General features: G+C 36.1%; 1 pseudogene; it reads left to right on the forward strand.

The window, feature by feature from the left end:
* The window catches only part of LOC149150121 (putative mannose-1-phosphate guanyltransferase), a 48,326-nt pseudogene extending 42,886 nt beyond the window's left edge, over positions 1-5,440 (forward strand).
* The last annotated feature ends 15,530 nt before the right edge of the window (positions 5,441-20,970 follow it).

Consider the following 20,970-nt stretch of genomic DNA (forward strand, 5'->3'; position numbering starts at 1 on the left):
CGTAATAGTACAGGAGCAAGTGTCCTCCAGGGCCGGGACCTTAGCCTCCAGGGGTACACCGCTTGAAGTTATTCCAGACTCAGAGATGAAATAGCAACTGAGTTTGTATTAATGCATAAAATAGAATTACAGTAGATTAGTTCTCAACGAGACTCGATGATCAAAGTTCCAATCTTCGGAGAAATTACATAAAACATAAGGGTTCGACCCCCTCGAGCTAACAGTGTTGCCCCTTTTATAATGATGAAGGCGAAGATGTCTAGGTGCAAAAATAGTTAAAGAAGCGATCCCTCAAGATCAAAGGATCTTGAGGGATTCGCCGAACCGTTAGTTCTCAGTTATCTCTTTTCCTTCTTGCGATGAGCCGACATCTCCACTTCCTTTCCAGGGCTGACTCATTTTGATCTGTTTTGCCTTGTTTGCATACGGTTCCCCGTCAAAGGGACAGCAGTTAACCCGGCCTTGTTCTTCCCTTCACCACGGAAATCTTTTTTTTTCCCTTATTTCTGCATAAGAAAATGACAATTGTCAGTATTTTCGCTTTGCACATTAATCTCACAGGTTTTATTACAATTCCTTATCATTTTCCTAGTTCATGATGCAAAAAGTTTGTAAGTTCTAATGACAAGATGCTGAAATAATTACCAAAAGCATACCTTCTTTAGTACTCCACACTCTTGATGGTGCATGTCCCACTCTAAGGACCCCAATTATTAGTTCCTACTTAATTTATTTGGTTTCTTATTCCCAAGCTTGTTTAAAACAAGAGTTTTAATAGAGACACTACTAATTTCCTCTAAGGCATCCAACCCTCCTTTTTAGTAATGACAAGATTCCCCTAACCATATGCTATTATATCCCTTAACATATTGTCACTCAAATGATCTAGATTGGATCATTATATTATTTTCCATCCATCTCAATACTTTTAGAGTGGAAAAACTAGAGGAATCAACTTGCAGGGTCATTTTTACTAGTGATCCTAGTTTGAATTTTTTTTGGGTGAAAAACTTTATGAGCCATTTTGAGTCCTTAAATGACAACATGTTATGTTCATGAGCTTACTATGGAACTATATTCAATAATATACACATTGATACCTTCCCAATAGTGCGAGAATCATTTAAATCAATGCTTGTATGAGAAACTTATGCCTCCTAGAAGTAGAACTATCATGATCGACAACCATAATTTGAGAGGATGCCATGTTAACCCCTGTTACTAATGGAAAACGGGATAGCCATGTGGGCACTATAAGGTTCAAGTTGTATCTCATGTTGAGAGTTGAATGGGTTAAATTTAGATCCTAGTTGGTTATCAGATTATGTTATCACTAAGTCATTAGGAGAAAATGGGGTTCCATTTCTATTCACTTGCATTTTGTTCCAATATAGTAGAGAAGATTCGTTGAGTGTGGATAGAGAGAAAGAGAGATCATAATAGATGGGATTTTTATTTTTTAGTAGCCCATGTGCCACAGGTATCAAGTGACTCCATATATGGTTCTTATTCCTTTATATTTGCACCACTTTCATTCTAGAAAAAAGAGAGTAGAGCAACCTCACTTTCCAACTTGCTTTTATCCTGAAAGGGTTTACCCAAACATATCTTGGTATTCATTGTCATTTATGAGTGATTTATTTTATTTTTTCTCTATTTTTCAAATTTTATATATTGCATGTATAAATAAAAAATACGTAATAACATATTTGGAATCTAAAGGAATTAACCGTTGACAATGATAAATATTGACTAATTTTAATAGATATGAGGTGACAAACTATTTAGTGGAATATCATATTTGTATAAGAGTGGGTGTATTTGGATATTTTATGGGAAGTTGTAGGGGATCAAAGATAAATTTAAGAAAAAAGACAAAATCCCCTAGCCATTGCCAACAAACTTATTTTTAATAATCCTAAAGATTTGAAAGAAGATAGGTTATCAAAGTTGAGAGAGTAGGTCGTAGATATTAGTTATAATATGAATCTCCTTATGGTAGGTCTAGAAAATAAGTTTGCAATCAGAGAAGATGGAGGTTCCAACTCAAAGGTTAGGTTAGAAGGAAAATCAAGGGATTGGGAAGAACTTTAGAGGTCTAAGAAAGAACCCAAAAATAAATAGTCCAATGCAAGTGTTGTGTTCACCATTTATATTCCTTGTTTAAGATGAAAGGGAAGGTTGACATCAAACCATATCAAGGGGAAATTTACACTTTGAAATTGAAATTACTAGTTGCAATAGTTAGAGCTTTATTTTAATATTCACCACATATAGGAGGAACATAAAATTTCATTTCTTATTTGAGATTGGATGACCATGCTTTGACCTAGTGGGAATGACAAATCGAAACCATGATGCCATAGGAATATCCTCTAGTTATTAAATGGGAGGAATTTAAAATTAACGTAAAATCTAAATCTACCATATTAGGTATGTGGAGGACCAATGGATCCAGTGGCATTACTCCAGATAGAGACAAGGAAAAAGTGTATAAGAGTACACCATAAAATTTTGGAAGATGGCAATGATATTGAGTATTTCTCCTAAGAATCTAAGCGTGCTACCCGAGTAACTATGGGGTCCACACAACCATCTATGAAATAAAATGACAACGTTCAAACTTAGAAAAATGGACAAGGCTTGTGTACATGCATATTATCTAGAAAAAACAGGCCAGGAGAAATGGAAATCGAGTGGATCAAAGAAAAAGGAAAACTGGAAATATTCCAAGGAAGGGAAGAAGAAGTGAAAATGGGGAAAGACAAGATAGTAACAATCATTGCATGTAGGTTCAAGGAGCCTAGAAACCACAACAACCACTACAATATTTATATTCATAGAAGGGAGATGTATTGGAATTACATTCAGAGTTCAATCTAAAAAATTGAAAGTGAGATTTGAAGAAGACAAATATCATAGTCACTGGTTCGAGCAATCAAGGGGGCGGGTAGCTCAAACGTGGATGAGAATATTCTCTATATATCAGTGCAAAAGGGGGTAAATTTGAGTATCCCTCAACAATAGGGAGAGAAGGATACGACCAAACTCTTCCATGTGGGACCTAAGTAGCCCTTGCACTATGGAGATCACATGTTATTGTTCTGCAACGTTGAGAATATGCATGGCCTTTCAATGGCTTCCATGAAACAAGCTAACAATATAGTGTGGTTTATAAAGGTGGAAAATCTCCAAAGCCTTCTACCCCAAAGTAATTCCAATTTTCCAAACCTTGTGGAGTCTTATTTCTTTATTAATAAATGGGCTACTTCGATTCCTTGTAAAGCTTGCAATAGAGACAAAATTAGTGTGAGTGAGGTTGAGTCTTCGTATAATCATTTATTAACGATGGTATCATAAACAAGGTGGAGTTTTAGTTAGCATTATTCAAGAAAAACATGAAATACAACCTATTTACAGATCGATCCTTTCACTTATTTAATGTAAAGTGGAAGCGAGTTATTGATTTTTGTGACTTTGTTAAATCTCTTAGTTTTTTCCATCCAACTGCAGCTCAAGAAGATAAAAATGGTTTTTCATTTGCAATGAACTAGCTATATCTAATGGGTAAAGGTGACATAAATGTTAATATCACTTTTATGTGAGTCATCTACACTAGCATTAACTTTTGAAGTTACGATAGATTAATGATTCTAAATCCACTTCAAAGACCACTAAATCTCATAAGAAAATATCCATGTCCACCAAGAATCTTGTAAAGGAGTCGTCTCCATTGTCTTTGAGTCTATTGAAACAACCAAATAGACACTCTTCATTATAGTCAATGAAATTCCATAGTAGCCATCCCTTAGAATCATAAGGAAACAAAAGAAATGGAATCAGTGTAGCTTAAGATGTAGTTGGAGTGGTTTGGACTTTCATGGTTATGAAATGAAAACATAGCCATGTTGATTTAAGTTATTTATTATATGCAAGGAAAAAAATGAGTATGAAAGTATTTGAAAGAAGGAAGAGTTGCATGATAAATACTAGAGAATCAATGCCAAGGTCGTGAGCTAGAAAACAAGCGTATATTGTTGAGTTGGAAGATGGAGTAATAGAACAAGGAATTGCAAAAAAATATAGGAAGAAATGGGAAAAGGAATTATTAAGATGATAGCTCCCTCAATGTCTCGACATCTAGAAACTTAAACAAGATAACTAAAGAGGAAATTGATAGGGCCATGGTAAGGGCTACAATGAAATTAGATTGCAATTGTGTAAGATAAGTCCTCATGAACAAAGTTATTTACAATATTGTATATTTTTTAACCATTTCTTCTAGTAATTTTGAAAATGGTCAACATCTTTCTATCCAAATTCCCTTTAGAGATACAACTTGAACCAAAATACTAATATCAAGGACCTAGGGATATTGCCGTTTATTTTTTGTATTTTAGCATGTTCTGTCACACTATATGGGTTATATGTATAGAATTTCCAAAATGTAAAGAGGATTTCAACATTATTACAATTTTTTCATGTATAGTATATCTTTTATCATATTGAAATACCAATAAATTCCTTTGTTTAACCAAGTTAACAGAATTTTCTTCATCCAAAATTGAACCCGATTGGAATTCATTCATTTTAGGTGCTTTTACTTCATTAATTAGGCCAAACAGAAAAATACAATTTGGTATTTTCTAAAGAGTAATAGGTAAATGCCTAGCACCATGCCACATTCAAAGAAATAACATAGAGGATTTCTTAGTGAAAGATGGAGTAGTGAGAGAACTTGAGCCACATGGTTATGCAAGTGAACTTTACCATTTCAAATACTTAATTTTTAAGGAGGATCTAGCAAATACCTTTTTTTTGAACTGTGATGTTCGTTGCAGCTTTCCTCTTGTATATATGATTGATTCCTACTGCAGATGCAATGGAATGGGAACAATACTAGTGATTAAAGTCTCTACTAAATTAGCAAACCAATTTGGAAAATTAGTTGTAAATCATGTCACTAGTGAACTACTGCACTATGTAGAGAAGCTAGAGACTTTTTTAAGTGACCGAATCAATTGTGGTGGTTATGTTTTCATCCCAAACATATTTTTAGGAATTCATGGTGTTTCAACCTAGAAAACGGATATAGAAAACCTGTGGTATGCATCTTGTTTTGAAGCTCTTTAATATTCAATGAAGACGCTCCCAAACAAAGACATATTGGCTCCCCTTGTTGGGAGGAAGAATAAATTGTACACATATGAAACATAAAATTTCTAGGAGCAAATCAAGACTCTGAGAATGTCTCTAAGATGTTCTTCAGTATACCTTTCACAATATCGACTTACTAGTCTTGAACTCATAGAAAATGAGTGATGGTGGTAGGATTGCTACTATTGTTGGTGATGATTGCATTCACTCTATAGCAAAAGTGCCTCCAACAACAAAGATTGGGCCAAATGTCTCTATCTCAACAAATGTTGCAGGAGTTTGATTATGGATTTCTTTTGCATTAGGACATGCAAATGCTTTAGTGTGGGGAACATGTTGGCCGCCAATATCGTCACCTTTTTAAACACATCATTTGAATTTTTACCCCTCATATCTTACACACATAACCATATATTTCCCATGTTATTATGCATTTCCACCCCTTTGAAGCCAAAACCCTTTTGATGTGCATATAGAGGTAAAATTTTCTTATTTTTATTAATTCCTAAGCAGTTAATGAATTAAATGAGTTTTAAGTTGACTTTTCTAATGATGAATTATTTATCCTAGTTCTTGTACTAGCAGTTCACTTCCGATACCCAATTGTGTTTCATAAGGGGAATTTTGAATTTATCCTAGTTCTTGTACTAGCAGTTCACTTCCGATACCCAATTGTGTTTCATAAGGGGAATTTTGAGGTCTAAAATGGGCCTCCTAAGAAAAAAGTACAACCAAAATAAACTTTATAAGAACCAATAGGATTGAAGATGATGATGTCAACCATGGGGGATGACTCACCATTTTTGGAGTAAAAAAGTAAAATAATAATACTACTTTTCCAACTCGTATTTTCAACTTATCTCCATTAGATTTTTCTCAAATTTTGAGTGGGAGTACTTGTTGGAAGCAAAATTTGATTCCTAATCCAAGGAGTACCCATGTTGCATACTTTTGATGGACCATGCTACACGGAAAATGAGAAATACATGAAAAAACATGATTGCAATAACATTTTTCATGTAGCAGGGCTCATCAAAAGTATGAAATGTGGTTACTCCTTGGATACAGATTCAGGAATCAAATTTTGCATCCAACAAGTGTTTTTGCTCGAAATTTGAGTAAACCCATATGGAGATAAGTTGAAAATACAAGTTGAAAAAATAGTTTTTTTCTTTTTTCCCTCTAAAATTTGATGATGTGATCTAATATTATTTTATTATTTCCAATATTATTTTATTATTTCCACTATTATTTTATAATTTCCTTAGGAGACCCATTTTAGACCTAAAAATTCCCCTAATGATAATATATGTACCCTTCTATAAGGAATTTAGCCACATGGGTTTTGAAGGTTGAGGTGTCAACATAGTTCTACGCTAATCATATCACTCCTAGGTCACATGTGTGAGCCTTCATCTCAAATAAAAATATAGATCGAAATTTCCAAACAATCAACCTTGAGGAATATTTTCAAGGCAATGAGGACGAATACGAAAATTATGGAACATGGGTTTTGTTCCTAGTATGGCAAATCGGGTTCTCGGTAGGTCATTTTCTAAAATTAAATAAAGTTTGAGGGGTATACTCATTTCTTTAATGAACATCTTCCCAAAATGCACAATTTCACCTAGAATCAAAACGTGTTCCCAAATTTGAGGAAAATGCCACATCAATTGTCTAATCAGGGAGGGAAAATAAATCTCAGCCACCTTTAGTTATAGGAATTATTTTTTTTTTTATCTTATTTTTATTTTGGAGGGAAAATTACCTAATTTATCTTAGGTGTTATCATTTGCTAATTTTTTTGTATCTCACAATTAAGCGGATCTGAGATCAAGCGAATTGGTTTTAATCCACCCCAATGCCCCTCTTGTACAAATACATAGACATAAATTGTAACAATGGATTTAGATGAATTATTCTTGTAATATGTTTGGGAAATGGTAGATAATTAGGAGATTCATTCTGGTAGCAAGATTGTGTGTTTCCCTCTTATAAACTGATTTGATCTTTCATTAATGGATTTTGCTTGTTCCTAAATTTCAGCGCATCTTGGGGTGGCAGGAGGGGGAGGGATTCTCATTAATCTCGAAGGAATCATCGAAGATAGATATGCTTGGGGGCTAGAAAGAAAGGCTAACAATCAATCTGAAGCTTATGGTTTGTTTCTCGTTCTAACACTGGCTCAAAAAAGGGCATCAGAAAGATCCAGGTCTTAGGTGACTCAATGTTGATCATAAAGAATATATTTGATGAGAAAAAAAACATAAACCTACGTCAAATTATTAATAGATCCCAAGGGATGATCCCCTTCTTTTGTTTTGTGTATTCCTTTCATATCCTAAGAGGGAATAACTAGGAAGCATATAAGCAAGCAAATTTGGCTTGCCAGTTGAATGAAGAAAAAGTATAGTGAACGAGGTCAAGGAAACAATATGCATTCCCTAACCTTATTCATGGGCTTCAATTATTGGTTTGAGGATGGTATTCTTGGCTCAACCAAGAGGTTAGAAAGTATCAACAACTTGGATTATGCAAGGTTAGTCACATATAAGCTTTCCTTACCCCCCCCCCCCCCCTTCATTCTCCCTCTTCCCCCAACCTCCCCTGTTCTCCTTCAACCCCTCTCCTGCCTAACCTTTGTCATACTTCTTCCTCTCATCTTGTTAATCCTCACATTCTTATCATCCATCCTATTTTCCATTTCGTTATGGCCCCATCCCCTGTTTCTTTTAGCCTCCTGCTCCTCGGTTCCTATCACATCATTCCATGCTTAGCCCAGCCTGTCCTTGTGCCTCGTGGCAAGGGTTATCTTAGTTTTCTATAGAAACGTGTCTACATCCTTCATATTTGAACTGCACTTGTGCTTGGAAGATCACACATCATGAGAATCTATCACCCACGACTTGGATTCTATTTCAAAGGTCGGTGTTCCATCAAAGGCAAAGGAAAGTTAATGGGAGATTGGAAGAAACATTTACTTCCTCTGCTTAGAATTGCTTTGGCCGCTCATGGGAGGAAGGCTCAGGTGAGGATGAAGGACCAAGAGAAGAGCTAGGAAATTATGGTTGATAGTTGGGAAATTAAGGAGGAGCATTAGGATCACAACTCCATTAATACCATTCTCTAGTATAGCATCATTATCTAGACCTGCACCTTTTATTTAAGGAGTCGCGGTTTGATATGCTATTACGGTTTAAGTTTAATTTTTGCTCATGTGGCCTTAGCGAAGGCCTAGCGGCTGAAGCTAGGGTCTCTAAGCATCTGTTACAGGTTCTAGGTCAAAGAGATGACCTTCATGGGGGCTCTCTGGAGGAGTTAGTTGCTACAAAGGGAACCTCTATGTTGAATTATAGAGTGTTGATAGTCTAAGTGAGGCCACAAATTATCGGGATAAGAATATTTGGGTGGGGTATTTGGAGCAGAACCTCGGCGGCATTTTGGATTTGGGGTTCTATGGTATATTGGAGTTGTGGGTCTGTGGAATTCTAGAGTGGGGCATCTATGGCATTCTGGACAAAATCATGAGCGTGCATAACAATTCTGCAAAGGATAGCTCTAGGTCAGGCTCTTAGGGCCGCCGCATGCCTAGAAAAGAAGGGTCGAGGGAGGGAAAATCTCTAGTTGGTAGCAGCAACAGGAAGGCCTGTAATAACTATGTGCATGAAAACTTTGAGATTCAAGAAGGTTTAGAAATTCTACAGCGATGCATCCATTGAAAGTAAATTGAGACTTGGCCATGTTGTAGCAGAAATTGGAAAAGAAGGAGTTAATCTATCAATTGGAAGACGAAGTGGATACGTTGCATCAACTGTTATGAAACCAGCTCAAGAAAAGATAGAAAAGATAGATCAACGCCTTAGAATTCAGCCTCTTCGAGGGGGCAACCTCCTTTACATTACATAAATGAACAATTCTTGGATGATTCAAATGAAAAAACCTCATTTCTATATATAGGAGTCTAAGGAGTCACAATATAATCCAGCCGACCTAACAATAATAATATAAAGCCACAAAAATAACAATAGAGGGATTCTATGGGGCACAGTAATAACAATATGGGGGCAATAGGGGCACAACAATATTAATAAGGGGTATAACTACAATAGTAATGGGGTAATCACTAGTATTATAGGGACCCAACATGCCCCTCTCCTTCAAAAAAGTGTTGTCCTCAATGCTTGAGTAGTTCTGGATACTTCTGCATAAAATTCTCATCCTCCCATGTGGAATCTTCAGCGGATAAGTTCTTCCACTTGATAAGATACTCTGAAATTGATCGATTTCGTAGCTGTCGAGTTCTTGTTTCTGTGACTGCTTCCGGTTCCAATATAATTTTTCCTTCCTCGTCAAGTTCTGGCAATATTGTTTGAACTGGGAGCTTGTCGCCTATAACCTTCTTTAAACATGAAACATGGAAAACTGGGTGCAATCGAGAAGCTGCAGGAAGCTCCAATTTGTATGCCATAGTACCAATATTTTGCAACACCTTGTATGGATCATAATACTTTGGTGATAATTTATTATCCTTCTTAGCTTGCTTGAGGTACATTTGCTTATATGGTTGTAGCCGTAGGAATACCCAATCACCTACATCAAAACTTCTTTCACTATGATGTTGATCTACCTGTTGTTTCATTCTATTATGTGCCAACACGAGGTTATCCTTTAAGAGTTGGAGGACTTGTTGTTGATGTTCGATGTGATGTTCCACTGCTTGAACCTTATAATTTTCTCTTAAATATGATGTGATGGATGGTGGTTGATACCCATAAAGTTCCATAAATGGGGTCATTTTTGTTGCTGTATGGAAGGAAGTGTTATACCACCATTCAGCCAGAGGCAACCATTTGACCCATTGTGTCTGTTTATCAGATACAAAGCAACGAAGATATCCTTCAAAACATTTGTTTACTATCTCAGTTTGCCCATCAGATTGAGGATGATAAGATGAGCTATGAGCTAACTGAGTACCAAGACAAGAAAATAATTATGTCCAAAAATTTCCCGTGAAAATGAGATCTCTGTCACTTACAATAATCTTTGGGTTTCCATGTAGCTTTTGAATTGTTTCCATAAATGCAGTAGAAACTGTACTGGCTTTAAATGGATGTGATAATGCACAAAAGTGTGCATACTTGGTAAGTCTGTCAACTACCACCATGATGACACTCTTTCCCTCAGACTTGGGTAAACCTGTGATAAAATCCATTGAAACCTCCTCCCAACGTTGGCTTGGAATGGATAAAGGTTGTAATAGACCCGGTGTCTTAATTGTTTCAACTTTATTTTGTTGGCAAACCAAACATTCCGCCACAAACTTTTGAATATCTGATTTAAGGCCATCCCAAAAAAATTCCTTCTTAACCCTGTGGTAAGTTTTTAAAAATCCTGAGTGCCCTCCTAAGGGAGAAGTGTGCAATTCCATAAGAATCTTTTGTTTTAGCTGGGAATTCTTACAGAGGTATAAGCGATCTTTGTACCATAACGAATCATTTTTCCAGCTAAATGTATCAGACGTACTGGAATCTTGTTGTAACTTTTGAATAAGTGCCCACACTTCTTCGTCATTCTTCCATTCCTCCCTTGCTTCGTTTATCCAATCTGGTTGGATAATAGAAATGGCGCACAACAATGCTTCCACATCCTCATCCTTTCTTGAGAGTGCATCTGCCACCACATTTTGCTTCCCTTTTTTGTAGATGATTTCAAAGTCATAACCCAACATCTTTGTGACCCACTTTTGTTGCTCTTCAGAGGATAATCTTTGTTCTAAAAAGTATTTAAGGCTATCATGATCCGTTTTTACCTTGAAGTGTCTTCCCATTAGGTAGGGTCGCCATTTCTTAAGTGCATGGAGTATTGCCAACATTTCCTTCTCATAAATAGCTTTGCTTAAAAACTTTCCCTTGATTGGACGACTTTCAAAAGCAATGGGTCTTTCATCTTGCATTAGAACAGCACCAATTCCATTTCCTGAAGCATCACATTCCACAATAAAGGTTTTTGTGAAGTCCGGTGTAGCTAAGACCGATGCTTGGCACATTGCCTCTTTAAGATGTTCAAAGGCCTTTGTTGCTTCCGGAGTCCATGAAAATGCATCTTTCTTCAATAATGTTGTTAGGGGTGCTGCTATTCTCCCATAATTCTTAACAAACTTGCGATAATACCCTGTCAACCTGAGAAATCCTCGCAGATGCTTTATGGATGTGGGGATTTTCCATTCCTTAATGGCTTTAATTTTGCTAGGGTCTACCTTAACTCCTTCATGAGATACAATATGACCCAAATATTCCACCTCCTGGACTCCAAAGAAACATTTGGATCTTTTTGCATATAATTGTTTCTCCTCCAATAGTTGTAGCACCCTGTCAACATGTTCAACATGATCCTTCCAAGACTTGTTGTAGATTAGTATATCATCAAAAAATACTAACACAAATTTTCTAAGGAATGGTTTGAAAATTGAATTCATCAAACCTTGAAATGTTGAAGGTGCATTGGTAAGGCCAAAAGGCATGACCAAAAATTCATAATGACCCTCATGAGTTCTAAATGTTGTTTTCGAAATGTCTTCAGTCTTCATTCTGATTTGATGATATCCTGAACGAAGATCCAACTTGGTGAAGTAAATTGATCCATGCAATTCATCCAGTAATTCATCAATGACAGGAATGGGGAACTTATCTTTAATAGTGAGCTTGTTGAGCTCCCTATAATCCGGACACATGCACCATGATCCATCCTTCTTGTGCACCAATACTACTGGAGCAGAGAAAGAACTTTGACTCGGTTGAATTATACCAGCCTCTAGCATTTCTGCAACCATACGTTCAATTTCACTCTTTTGGGCATAGGGATATCTGTACGGCCTGATGTTTGGAGGAACACTTCCTGGAATCAGATGAATAGCATGATCATGATCACGCATAGGTGGGAGACCTTTGGGAGTCTCAAATACCTTGGAATGATTGTCCAGGACTTTTTGGAGATCTGGAGAAATAGATGATTCCGATGTGGAAACATCTAGCGAACATAATTGTGCAATTACACCTCTTTGCTCCTTTTTTAGAAGCTTTGTCATACCATTAGAGCTGATTATCTTTCCTGGTTTCCCTGCAATACCCCTTAATTCAACTTCCTTTCCTTCCGTAGAAAATTTGATGAAAAGTTCTTGAAAATTAAAAGCTATTGTACCCAAGGATTGTAGCCATTGGACTCCTAGTACAACATCAACACCTCCCATTGGAATGGAAAGCATTGGGCTAGTCAATACATATTCTCCCATGGATAGCTTGATATTATGGCACTTTCCAGAGAAATTTATTGTTCCTCCATTTGCAATCATCACTTGACACTCTGGTGCTGGATATAGGAAGCAATTCAATTCTTTTGCTACCTTACAATGAATAAAATTGTGGGTGCTTCCTGAATCAATCAACACTATTACCTTTTTCTTCTTGATTTGTCCTTCTATCTTGATGGTTTGAGGAGTGGTAATTCCCGCCAATGCATTACAAGATATGGTCGGATTTATTTTTTCTTCATCTAGGCTTTGTTCCTGGAGTATATCCTCTTCTTTTGACCTTTCTTGCTCCTTTTCTTCTTCCTCTTCACAATCTATGTAGAATAATTTCTTCTCAGCACACTTATGACCTTTAGTGTATTTGCTATCACAACTGTAACAAAGCCCTTTTGCTCTTTTTTCTTCCAATTGTTGTGGTGTCAACCTTATAGGTTGTGGAAGACTAGGGGCAACAACACTTCCGTCTTTATAGTTGTGAGTGGTATGCTTCCTGGTTGCCATAATTTTGCTTTCCATTTTTCTTGCTAACCTGAATGCCTTCTCTAATGAATCAGGTTCCCAAAGGTGAACATCATGTTGGATATTATCCTTTAAAGACCCTATGAACACATCAATCCTATGCTCCTCTGGAATATCTTTTACCCTTATGTTCAATTTTTGGAACTCCTCAATGTGCTCCACTATTGAACCCTTTTGTTTGAGACTTATCAATTGGCTAAAAAAAGTGTTGCTTTTTGTATCCTCATAATGTGCTATCAATTCTTCCGTAAAAATTGCCCAAGTGATAAATTGTTTACGAGAGCAAAGCCATTGATACCATACAAACTGATTTGGTTCCAAATATAAAGTTTCCATACGTACCTTTTGTGTGTTTTGCACATTATTGAGATCGAAGAATTGCTCCATCTGTAATATCCATGTGGCGGGATCCTTGCCATCAAACTTCCTCATATCGATTTTTGGAATATGGTGGGTCTTCGATCCAACATTAGAGTCTATGGAATCATGATTAACATTTCTTTTGTTCACATCATGAGTTTCCTTTACAACCTTTTCACCATTAGTAAGTATTTCTTGTAGAAAATTTGTCAAATTTGTCTTCAAATCTGCCATGTCTGTCTTCAAATCTGCCATGTCTCTCTTTAAATTTGTCTTCGAATCATCCATCTTAGCTTCCATCCCCTTTATCTTAGATTCCATGCCATTTATCTTAGATTCCACGCCATTTATCTTAGCTTCTGTTAGCTTTTGTGAGTGTGACATTTGTTGCACTTGTTCTTGTAATTTTGATATATCATGTAGCATTTCTTCCTCTTCTTCATGAGTCATGCTAGAGCTTTCAGGTTCTTACTAGGTGTTTGCATTTTCTTTCCTCGGGGCATCAGTTACCGATAATAATGCTTTACTATGCCCTTTGAATTCCTTCAAACCAAGCTTACGCAAAAATTAAAAAAAAACTACACACCTTTTTTCACTTTGTAGAAGCCTGATATTGAATCTGATGTATCTCTGTAAATTTAGATCTTCCATTTCTGAAATTGTGACCTGTAGTAGCCTTCTACATCCTCTTTTCAACACCACAAGTCTGACCCAAATTGGATTCTCCAAGGAAGAGTTATGTGAAATCTCCCACAGTGACTTGATTATAGAATAGTTCAGTAGAGCGAACTTGTACGACGTGCCACGAGTCACCGTTTCGACCTTTGGATCTGAAAAATGCATACAAGAAACTACAGTCCATCCTCTTTCTGTACCTTCTTACAAAATTTCAATCCGATCCCCAGAGAGAAAGTTATGACGATTTTCCCCAAGTCACCTGTTTGGAATGTAATTCAGGAGTCTACAAAAAGACCAACTTCCTCAGATCATATCTCCGCAAATATAGTGCAAAAAGCTCTGAAATTCAGACCGGAGGTTCAGCGCAATTTATTCTCAAATGGGTTTTTTTTTGCAACTTCTGAAATGTCGCAGAAAAAAATTTATAGCAAAAATGCCACGATGACCTCTTTGGAGCAGCGAAGCCCTAGAATACAAAGCTCTAATACCAAATGTTATGAAACCAGCTCAAGAAAAGATAGAAAATATAGATCAATGCCTTAGAATTCAACCTCTTCGAGGGGGCAACCTCCTTTACATTACATAAATGAACAATTCTTGGATGATTCAAATGACAAAACCTCATTTCTATATATAGGAGTCTAAGGAGTCACAATATAATCCAGCCGACCTAACAATAATAATATAAAGCCACAAAAATAACAATAGAGGGATTCTATGGGGCACAGTAATAACAATATGGGGGCAATAGGGGCACAACAATATTAATAAGGGGTATAACTACAATAGTAATGGGGTAATCACTAGTATTATAGGGACCCAACCTCAGCAAATTGAACAATTGAAGCTCAAGATGGAGGAGAGCAACAAGAGAAATGAAGAAGAATTCACTAGACAAGATCTAAACAATCCAGCGCTAATGGAAGAATAGCATGTTCTCTCACTCTAGTTTTGCAAAATTATTATGAATGGCACACTTTAAATGTATATATTTACTATTTCAGTTTTGTCGATGTATAGCCATAGGCTACCAGAAATAAGGATTTTTTGTAAGAAACATTGGGAAAATTCTCTGGGAAGGGATGGGGAACAATTGATGTATCAGAGGCCCTCAAAAAGATCGAAAATATGATGTAAAATCATAATTTTTCACTAGAATGGGTGTGATTTATATATATATAAACACTACTTATTCTGGTTTAATACAAAAAAATCACTGCATCACTTCATCTTAATCTGATTATCTATGGTAGCAATGGTCAGGTTGAGAATGGCCCCCAAATCATAGGTAATTATTTTCCTCTTTATTTTATTAGTTTAGTTCAATTTATCTAGATTTTCTTTATTGTCTTTACATTGTTTTTTGTTTTGATTCATTTCCCTCTAATTTCTAGTATTTGATTTGAGAGATAAAATCCAGAACTAGAATCCTTCGCTCCTTAAATCTAATCTATTATTGAGTGCATGAACGTTGTGTCATGCCCCAAATAACATAGGGAAAGACAAATTAACATAAAGATAATGATGACAAGTAAATTCTTGGGATTGAGTTATTTATGATGGAAAGACTCTATATAAGAAATGGGGGAATAAGAAGAGGGGCATATTTTGTGGGTGGGAAAAATACTTATATATATGGTAATAATAGATTGAGGCTCTGGAGTGGTCGGTTGTTGAGTTGATCCTACAGTTGGGAGAAGATTTGTTCTCATACCATCATTGAATTGTTGAAACTGCAGGGAGGGGCCAAATTCCAAGTCTTTGGATATAAGGTAGACATATTAGTATTTTTTTTCTTGGTATTTCATGTGGTATCAGAGATGAGTTTCAATCTTGGGGCCATGAATTACCCAGAGAAAAAAATAAATAAGTAAAAATAAAAAATAAAAAATAAAAAATAAAAAATAAAAAAATAAAAAATAAAATAAAATAAAATAAAGTAAAATAAATAAATAAAAATAAATAAATAAATAAATAAATAATAATAATAAATAAATAAATAATAATAATAATAAGATGTGTACCTTGTATCCAAAGACTTGGAATTTGGGCCCTTCTTGTTGCTTCAACAACTCCGCAATGAATTTATGAGAACAACTCTCCTCCCAACCATAGGCTTAGCTCAAGAGCAAGCCACCCTTCAGCCTCAATCTATTATTTTCATATTTACAAGTATTTTCCCCACCCTCAAGATTCCCCTATTCTTATTTCCTTCTTTTTTATGTAGAGTATTTCCGTCATAAAGGACTTAATCCCAAGACTCTACTTGTCGTAATTATCTTTATCTTAATTTTTCTTTTCCTATGTCATGTTTCTCTTTCCCTGTGTATTTATTTATTTTATTAATTTAATTTATTTGGGGCATGAAATACTTCCCCACTTCAATGAACTTCATCTAGAAGTTAACTTAAACATGCAACTCATTATTCCATAATATCATCGGGCACCAAGACAGGAATTTCTCACCAAGACAACACATCATCTGCCACCAAACCATGTATCTGAGAGGCACATAATGTAGCAATTTTTCAAGGAGACATGGATATTATTTGCCACAAAGACAGGCATATGTTACCAACATAGGAATATCATATGCCACCAAGGGAGGTATCAGTCACCAAGATAGATACATCATCTGCTACCAAGGTATACATCTATCACTAAGACACAAATTTCATATGCCACCAAGACAAGAATGGCATCTTCCACAAAGGAAGGCATTTGTCACCAAGACAAGAACATCATCTAAGGGCATTTGTCAATAGGACAGGTATATCATCTACCACCAAGGCAAGGATCCATCACCAAGAAAGGAATATCATCTGCCACCAAGGTAGGCATCGATCACCAAGATGGGAACATAATCTTCCACCTAAGTAGGCATCTTTTTCCAATACAAGAACATCATTTGTAGGAATCGATCAACAAGACAAGGATATCATCTACCACCAAGGCAAACATCTGTCACCAAGACAGGAATATCATATGCCACCATCTTGATGAATCATCTGCCACGAAGGAAAGCATCTATCACCAAGACAAGAATATCATATACAACCAATGCATGCATATGTCACCAAGATAGGAATATCATTTTCCACCAAGGCATGCATCTATCACCAAAACAAGAACATCATCTACATACATTTGTCAACAAGACAGGGATATCATTTTCCACCAAGGAAAGCATCTATCACCAAAAGAGGAATATCATCTTCCACCAAGGTAGGCATCTATCACCAAGATAGGAACATGATCTACCACCTAATCATGCATCTATCAACAAGATAAGAATATAATATGCCATCATTGTAGGAATCTATCACCAAGAGAAGAACCTCATTTTCCACCTAGGAAGAATTTGTCACCAAGATAGGAATATCATCTCCCACTAAGGCAAGTATCAGTCACCAATATAGGTACATCATCTACCACTAAGGCAGAAATCTGCCACCAAGACAAAACTATCATCTACCACCAAGGTAGGCATATGTCACTAAGACAGGAATATAATCTTCCACCAAGTCAAGGATTTGTCACCAAGACAAGAACATCATTTGCGGGCAAGAATATCATCTACCACCAAGATAGGCATTTGTCACCATGATAGGAATATCATCTACCACCTAGGAAGGTATCTTTTGCCAAGACTGAAACATCATATGCATGAATCTATAAATAAGACAAAGATATCATCTAGCACCAAGGAAGGCATCTATCACCAAGATAGGAATATCATATGCCACCAAGGCAGGTATCAGTCACCAAGATATGTATATCATTTACCACCAAGGCAGACATCTATCACCAAGACAGGAATATCGTCTGCCACTAAGGCAGGCATTTTTGGTTGACATAACATTCATAATTTCCTCCTTCCTTCTAAACATATCATTATGAATCTAAGGAATAAAAAATACTGGTAATAATAGATTGAGTTGTCCATATATCATCGCATAATAATGAAACTACATCTTTATTATAGATGTATCAACAGAATAAATGAATTCACATGACATCATGATTCTTATAGGTTAGTATTGAGATTCGGGCCATGAGGGGACAACCTCATGTTATCTCATCCCTTCATTGGTATTTTGACATATGAGGACCCAAATCAGACACAAACACTTGTCACATTAATATTATCAACATGTTCAAAATGCATAGAAATGTTATTCAATATTTTCCTTTACCTAAATTTATTGTAAGTATCTGCAATTATTTCGTTATTCGTGCTAGTTTCCTAGGTCCATAGTACCTCAATGTTCCACTTTGAATTCCAAATTGCCAGTAAAAACCTCCTACAATTAACTCAAAATGACTAATAAAACTCACTTTTACCACCTTTTGATTGATATTCAATGCCTTAATGAATTTGATGCATTTTCCACCTCAGTTTGTTGACATCTACTATGATTTGATCTGGGTCTTATGTCAATCAACCAAATTATGCCCTATGTTTCCACACCATCATTATCCCTATGACATCTTCACGCTCAACTAATGGAACACCCTTCAAAATTTGGAAAAATTGATACATGGTTGTTTTCATCTTCTTCTATAGACCAACTTTGACATAATGCATGCAATTATGCCACTTGGAAGCTTATTGCACTAATTGGCCAACTTTGATCATCCATAACTTCATCATGCCTTCAGTGTTTGGAAAATGTTCAATGAGGCATGGTATCTTCTCATCAATCTAAGAATTTTGGGACTAAGTTGACTTCTTGACTTTCGAGACCATTGGCATTGGGAAACATGAATTGCATCGAGAATTATGAAGTCACATATAAAATTTATGACTCATAACCTTGTGGGTGCACCTTAAAGAAAGCTAGACTAACCCATACATCGATGATCACACCAACATAAGTAGGGTCCTATAAAACCATAAGTCCTATAAAGATCCATCCAGAACCCCCCTTCCTATACAAGACAAAGAAACCAAGGACTTAGCCCAAAAGTACAGGGCATTGTTGATGATCACAATATTTAGGACACCTATTACTATGATTTTCATGGTTGTTACAAGGATTTTTAACTTATAACATTGATCTTACAACAATGTTAAATGCAATGAGAAAATATAAGTGTAACCTTGCTAACATTAGGGATAACAAGGCCTTCATCTTACAAGCGCATAAGATGAAAACTATATTCCATGCAATGCCACTTTTGATGTTGTTCAACAATATTTGAATTGATAATCAACAGATGGAAAAGTTTTAAATCAAATCATCAATTTCTTTCGTGATTTTATCAATAACATTGTGTGCATGAAAAATGAATAAAACTTAGATCTTCAAAAATCATAAAATAAGAATCTACTACCTTAATGGTGATGCCATAACCTCTTTGGGTTTCAGTTTGTTGCTATGTTCTAGAATAATTTTACTCTTTCGTCCTTATAATCTATATCATCATATGGCTAAAAGATGCCCATATACTTTATGCAGGGAAAGACTTCAAAACAATGAACAACATAGTAGCTATGTGTTGAGTTGTTCAACTAATTAAATGTTATTTTCTGTGTTTAGAAAATAGTGAAAAGAAGAGCATAGATTTAGGTTCTTGCCTAATTAAAGTTAGAATAAAATGGGGAATGTGATACTACCATTTTTTAAGAGATAATACATATTGTCTAAATATTCCCTTCTAACACAATACCGTTTTTCAACCATAATTTACTCTTGATGCAACGGAAAATTATAGATTCCACACAAAAAACACATCATCAATGGTTGGCCTATCTATTGTGAATATTTCATGGAAGAATTTAAGTTTGTACAATATACAAAATAGTAAATGAGGTGATAGAACAGGTGGCGGAAGTTTTAAATACACGTGTTTTTCCATGCACTGACTCTTTCACAAAACATCTCATCTCCCTTAACATTTTCTTACAACTTTGTCTTTATGTAACAAAAGATAAGTTAGCAACTAAACATAATTTTACCATCTTCCTTTATGAGTGGTTGCTAAGTGGAAGGATAAATTATGTTACTCTTATATGCCAAAGAGGAATGAGGTTACTCTCAGGGACCTATATAGTTGGGGCAAGTTGTTGTGTGATTCTGTTGTAGCGGCGACAACCACCCTCCAAAATTTTTCCTTAGCTTCATTTTGGAGCCTCCCTACCAACCTTTTGTAGCGCCTTGTCTTGCTTCGTCAAGTACACAAGCTTCAATGTTTTTTATTGCACAAAGACAGCCTATTGATCAAGGCTTGATGCATTCCCCTCACAAGCTGATCACTCAGACTTGGTCTAGCTGCAGGCTGAGTAGCTTCCCCAAGAAATTGCGCAATCCTTCCTAGCAGGTCTTCTCAGCCCAGGAATTGTGCAATCCTTGGCAGCAGTCAGTTGCTCTACCCAGAAATTGCACAAATCTCCTGGGCAGCCAGCCTAGCTCCCAACTAGAATTGCGCATTTCCTTCCCAACAGTTGAGTAGACTCATGCATGAGCAGTTTGGTTGACCAATTCCTCTCAGTACCAAGGAGACTTGAATTGCATACATGGCTTGCTTTTCCTGAAATAGTAAAAGGCAACATGAAAAAGTATCCCATGATTTAGGGAGCTATTTTGAGCAGCCGAAGGTTACATGCAAAGTTTGTTCTAAAAACTTTCCTCCAAGTGACGCTTTTTCCTAGATTTGTGGCATGCATGTCATGAGCTCAAACTTATTTATTCGATGCATCAGAGCTCATTCTTTCACATCGATCTTGGAGATCTAACATCCCACAGCACATATAGGACTCTTTGACACATCTGGCTCAGCTATTCACGGGTAAGTGGTCTCAACTTGTCTTTTCAAAATTTCTGTCACTTTTTGTGTTTTCGCTTGTGTGAGTGTTGTTTGTTTGATTTCCTTGAACGCTTGTTTTTTTTACATGCATACTAGCTTGTACTAGCACCGTTTCATTTTTCATTGCTATCTCATTGTTG

Source organism: Pinus tabuliformis, chromosome 9 (genome assembly GCF_031772625.1).
Source record: "Pinus tabuliformis cultivar Carrire ecotype Pingquan chromosome 9, CPIR1, whole genome shotgun sequence".
Lineage (NCBI taxonomy): Eukaryota > Viridiplantae > Streptophyta > Pinopsida > Pinales > Pinaceae > Pinus > Pinus tabuliformis.